Raw genomic sequence first — 6,231 nt, forward strand, 5'->3', positions numbered from 1 at the left:
GGGCAATGCGGGCGGTGGGAGGAGGAACAGAGCGACGCGTGGAGCAAGGTGCAGAGGGCGCAGAGCTGCAGGGCGGCGCTCAGGACCGGGCGGGGGCGGCGGCGTGCAGCAGAGGAGAAAACAGAGAGAAGACCGGGATTGGGGAAGACGAAGGGGACCTGGTTGTAAAAATAAAAAAACACAGGGGCCTCACTATAATGTATAGATAACTTTCCAACCAGTGCTCAAATGGAGATGGGCCCAAAAGCAAAAGTGTGTAGTTTTTCAAAATGCACAACTTTGCTTTAAGGCTCATCCATAGAAGAGCAACAGTTTTGAAATTAAAATAAAACTTAGCTAAACTTTCAAACTTTATGTAAATCTGTCACACCCGATTTATAAAGAACATAAATCGAGCAATCATATATGCGCCAGGATCAAGTCACGCATATATACAATAGAATCATCAAGATATCACAACACATATCACGAATATCATTAATATAAATCGTAAATGAATTGTAAAAGAATTATTTTATTACAACCGAATCAAGAATCGGTTAAAGAGTTGCGGAAGCGTAAAAGAGATACATGTAGAGCTGGGCGCCACAGGGACGTCAACTGGGAGACAAACGCCTAGAAGTCGTCGAAGCCGCTGACGTAGTCCTCCACGTTGCCGGGCACTGAGCAGCAGTCGAAGATATCCGAAATAGAACAGAAAAGTAGAGAGGCAAGTGTGAGTACCAACTAGTACTCAACAAGTATAACACAAACTATGAGGCTCTAGGCTAGCTGACTCAACTGCATTAGCTTTTAGTCTTGGCAAATTTTATTAAAACTATTTACTATAAGTGGATGAATTACCAGAAACCTAATTGCATAATAAATTAATCAATATTAATTAAGGACTACTGAGAACCATCCAAACCAAGCCACCCGGGGAATCTCCCTAATCAAAGGTTGATAACCCCACTAATCAAAAGGAGGATCTGGGCCGCTCATGACTGTGAGCACAGCTGATATATCAGTTTTACACTCTCGAGATGTTGCACAACTTTACCCACAAGTCGTGAGCTACGCTAGTTGTTCATCACACTTCCTTAGGTGAGATCGCTAGCAAGGACACTACGAGACCGTTACAAAGGATCACGTTGGTAAGGTGTAACCGCTAAGGATTCTGGATCAGCAACGATGGGGCCCACCTCCGGGTGTACAAGACACACAGCACAGACCAAGCCGGAGGAGCAGGGACCATTGAAGCTTACCACCCCTCTTGCCCACGCAGGTAAGTTACTCCCGAACCAACACGACCTAATTAGTAAGTCAAGACCGTCCCATTCCAGTCTTGTGGTTGCGCGGTTGTTCCAGGTTGTCGCTCTATGAACCGGTCCTTATGGAGAGTGGCCAACCAAGCACTAAGCACCGTGCTGGCCCCCTAAACCATGTTTCTAACAAAAACATCTTTTAAGGGCACGCAAACCATTCAAGCACACAGCACAGAGGGTCGGCTCCAGAATTAAGTTGCATAGGATTATTAACAAATTAATTAAAAAGGACCAAGCGTTATAGCGCAGCAACCTAGCACAACTAACCAAAATGCAACCCAAAGGATATATATATAGGATATAAAGTGGCTAGGAAAATCTTTATAGGCATACAGTATTAAAATGCAGTATGAAATTGTATTAAAAAGTGATAGGAGGTTCATGTTATACTTGCCTTCCTTGAAACTCTCCTGCTGCTGCTCAAACTGCTCAGAAGATGGCGGCTCCTGGTACTGGTCCAAAGGTTCCGCGTCTACTCACGATCATCAAGCATGGTCCAGACATATACATATGCACAAACAATAGCAAACAATAAGAAACAGTACAGCATTTCATAGAAACAGCACACAAAACTATTCTAAAGCTATTCTACGCGTTACAACGATCGCGTGGATATAAAGAACACCTAAAACAGAGCTAAGACGCGAAAACTACGCTTGAAACAAGATCCAGGGACCTATTTGCAAGGAAAACAGAACTTCCAGGGGTTCTGTGCGAAAACTGGGGACCTAAACATAATTAAAGCATAGACTCGGGGTCTAACGCGCTAAAACTCACGGCATGGACGGCGGGCACTATAACCTGAAAGCGCAGGGGTCTGAACGAATAAAACTGGACTTAACTGCAAATACTTTTGAACTACACGGGAGCGCGGGTTGATTCCAAGAAAACCCGAGGGCTCTTTAGCAAAAGAAGCGGGCTGAAGCGGTATCTTCTGTTCTGGGCCCTTGGATCATCATCTAACAGCTCGGATTAGATCTGTTACGCGAAGGGGTACGCGCGCACCGTGGCCGTCGGATCTAGATCGGTCGGTTGAGAGAGATCTGGGGCTGAGATTCACGCGGTCCACCGGATCTAAATCGGGCGGTTGGGATCTAATGCCGATCTGGATCTAATCCAGATCGTCGCTTTGAGATCTAACGGCTCGGGTTGGATCGGACGGCTGAAAGATCTCCGGCCGGCTCCTGCGGTGGGGAGGCGTTGGGCGCGGCGGAGGCGACGGAAGCTCGCCGGAGTCCACGCATTTGGACTCTTCCGGCCTCGATTCGGGGTACGGCTAGCACGGGGAGGGAGAGGGAAGCACGGCGAATAGGCCTAGGGGGTTCGGGGAGGGCCAAATTTGCCGTAGTGGCGGGGCGGCGGCGGCGGGCGGCTCGGAAGCTCCGGTGAGCCCGCGCGGCTGCAGGAACACAAGGCCGAGGGAAAAAGCGAGACGGGGAGAATCCTTACCCCACCGGGGTAACCCCACGGTGCTTGAGCGACCGAAGAAGGCGGCGAGGAGACGGCACGGCGGCGAAACGCGGGCGGCGCCGAAGCTCTGCTCCCACGTGGCATGGGCGGGGTGCTAGGGTTGGAGGCGGCGGAGCACGGGTGGGGAGATGAGAGCGCAGGGGTCGGGGGTCCCACTTATGGGGCGGCGGAACCATCAGCATGCGGGCCCAGGCGCGGGCGGCGCGAAGATCCCGGCGGTGGTGCTGCACAGCCGTTGCGGAGGGGAAGCAGAGGAGGGGAAAGAGGAGCTGACGCGCGGGGCCAAGCTGCCGGAGAGAAAGGAGAGAGGGAGGGCGCGGCGCGCGAGCGGGGAGCTGGCGCCGACAAGCGGGCCCGGGTGGCAGCGAGAAAGAGGGAGGAGGTACGCGGGGTGGCCGGGCTGGGGAGAAGTGGGCCGGGGCGCGGCCCACGCGGGGGAAGAGAGGGAGAGGGGGTGCTGGGCCTTGGGTGGCCCATGCGGGAGAGAGGAGGGGAAAGGGGGAAAAAATGGGCCCGAGGGGGAGAGTTGGGCTGCTGGGCTCTCTTTCCTTTCCTTCTTCTTTTCTTTTTCTTTTCCACACTCAAACTATTCAAACCATTTCATTTAAATTAAAATAAATTTGAATTCAAACCCTATAAACTCAACACAAATAAAACAATGCTGCAGCATGAATGCACAAACAATTTGATCCTATGATAAATTTTAATTACTTACGTTATAAAATTACTTTAAATGCGAGATAAATTAGAGGAAACCCTGGAAATTTTATTTAAGCCCAAATAAATTCATTAATATTAGGGAAAATTACATTAGGTGTTACAAACCTACCCCCCTTACAGGAATCTCGTCCCGAGATTCGAATAGGCTAGCTAGCAAAGAGATCGGGATATGTCTTCCTCAGCTCATCTTCTCGCTCCCAAGTAGCCTCATCCTCCGTGTGATGACTCCACTGAACACGACACATCTTGATCTTCTTGTTCCGGATAACTATCTCGGATGTCTCCAAAATCTTCACCGGATGCTCGATGTAGGTCAGATCCTCCTGCACATCCAACCCTTCTATCGGTGCTTGCTCTTCTGGCACCCTCAAGCACTTCTTCAGCTGAGACACGTGGAACACATCGTGCACTCCTGAGAGATTGAGTGGCAACTCCAAACGATATGCCACCTCACCTTTCCGTTCCAACACCTTGAACGGACCAATGTATCAAGGGGCTAACTTCCCTCTTACATTAAACCTGCGGATTCCTCTCATCGGCGAGACCTTCAGGTACACATGGTCACCCACTGCAAAGGTCAAATCTCGACGACGAACATCCGCATAGCTCTTCTGACGAGTCTGAGCGATCCTCAGGTTCTCTCGCACCTGCTGTACCAACTGTTCTGCCTCTTCAACAATGTCCGGACCGAATACCTGCCTCTCGCCAATCTGATCCCAATGCAGCGGGGTCCTGCACTTCCGACCATACAGGGCCTCGAAAGGGGATTTCTTCAGACTGGCCTGATAACTGTTGTTATACGAAAACTCCGCATAAGGCAGGCACTTATCCCAGCTGGTACCATACTGAATAGCACAAGCTCGAAGCATATCCTCCAACACTTGGTTGGTCCTTTCTGTCTGCCCATCTGTCTGAGGATGATAAGAGGTACTGAAGCGCAGCTTTGTATCCAACGAATCATGCAGCTGCTCCCAGAACCGTGAAGTGAACTGAGATCCTTGATCGGATATGATCTTCTTTGGAACACCATGCAGACAGACAATCCTGGAGATGTACAACTCTGCGAGTCTAGCACCGGAGTAAGTAGTGTTCACCGGAATGAAGTGGGCAACCTTCGTCAACCGATCCACTACTACCCATATGGAGTTGTACCCTCTGATGCTCTGCCTTGACACGCTACAAGTGTCACAGATAGCCACGTACTCCGCAACGGAACACTTCATTCCATACCACCAGAATCGTTCCTTGAGATCATAATACATCTTCGTGCTGCCTGGATGAATAGAATAGGCTGTATCATGAGCCTCACTCAGAATCAACTTTCTAAGGTCATTCACATCCTGCACACATATACGACCCTTGTACCACAAGGTACCCTGATCATCCTCCCTGAAATGAGGTGCTTTGCCAATCTTGATCAGGTCACGGATCTCCTGCAGCTTCTTATCTTCCTTCTGATGCTGCCTGATCTCTGCCTCTAGAGTGGGTTCTGCCTTGAATGCTGCACTCGAGGTGTGATGCAAGAAACCCAGACTTAGCTGCTCAAACTCCTCACATAACTCCTGAGGCATCTGAAAAGCCACGGCCATGTTAACATAGCTCTTCCTGCTCAGAGCATCTGCCACAACATTGGCCTTACCCGGATGATAGTGAATCTCCAGGTCATAATCCTTGACCAACTCTAGCCATCTTCTCTACCGCATGTTCAACTAACTCTGAGTGAAAATATACTTGAGGCTCTTGTGATCGGTGTAAATATCACACCTCTGCCCAAACAAGTAATGCCTCCATATCTTCAGAGCATGCACAACTGCAGCTAACTCCAGATCATGAGTGGGATAATTCAGCTCGTGCCGGCGCAACTGCCGCGAAGCATAAGCTATCACTCTGCCTTCCTGCATCAGAACGCGACCAAGACCATCTCTCGAAGCATCACAATACACTGTGAACCTCTTGCTCTGGTCTGGCAGAGTAAGGACTGGCGCCGTAGTCAGCCTCTTCTTCAGCTCCTCGAAGGCCTTCTGACGCTCATCGGTCCAAGAGAAATCCACACCCTTCTCCAGCAAGGAAGTCAAAGGCTTCGCAATCTTGGAGACATTCTCAATGAACCTCCGATAATAACCTGCTAAGCCCAGAAAAGAGCGAATCTCCTTCACTGTCTGCGGTACAACCCAGTCAAGCACATCCTTCACCTTCCCGGGGTCCACAGCAATACCTCCCTTGGAGATGACATGACCGAGGAACGGAACCTCGTCAATCCAGAACTCGCACTTGCTGAGCTTGGCATACAGCTTGTGCTCTCTGAGCCTCTGCAACACAAGCCTCAGATGTTTCTCATGCTCTGCTTCTGACTTGGAATATATCAGGATATCATCAATGAATATCACCACAAAGGTGTCCAGATAATCCATGAAAACCTTGTTCATCAGATGCATGAAGAAAGCCGGAGCATTAGTCAAGCCAAAGGACATGACCGTATACTCGTATAGCCCATACTTGCAGGTGAATGCCGTCTTCGAGATATCCTCGGAATGAATCTTCAGCTCATGATAACCCGAACGCAGATCGATCTTCGAGAAAACACAAGCACCCTAAAGCTGATCGAAAAGATCCTCAATACGGGGCAATGGATGCTTGTTCTTGATGGTGACTGCATTCAGATCCCGATAATCGACGCACATTCTCTTCGCGCCATCCTTCTTCTCTACAAGCAATACAGGAAAAGCCCAAGGAGAGA

The sequence above is a fragment of the Panicum hallii genome, unplaced genomic scaffold, assembly GCF_002211085.1.
Source record: "Panicum hallii strain FIL2 unplaced genomic scaffold, PHallii_v3.1 scaffold_56, whole genome shotgun sequence".
In the NCBI taxonomy this organism is placed as follows: Eukaryota; Viridiplantae; Streptophyta; class Magnoliopsida; order Poales; family Poaceae; genus Panicum; species Panicum hallii.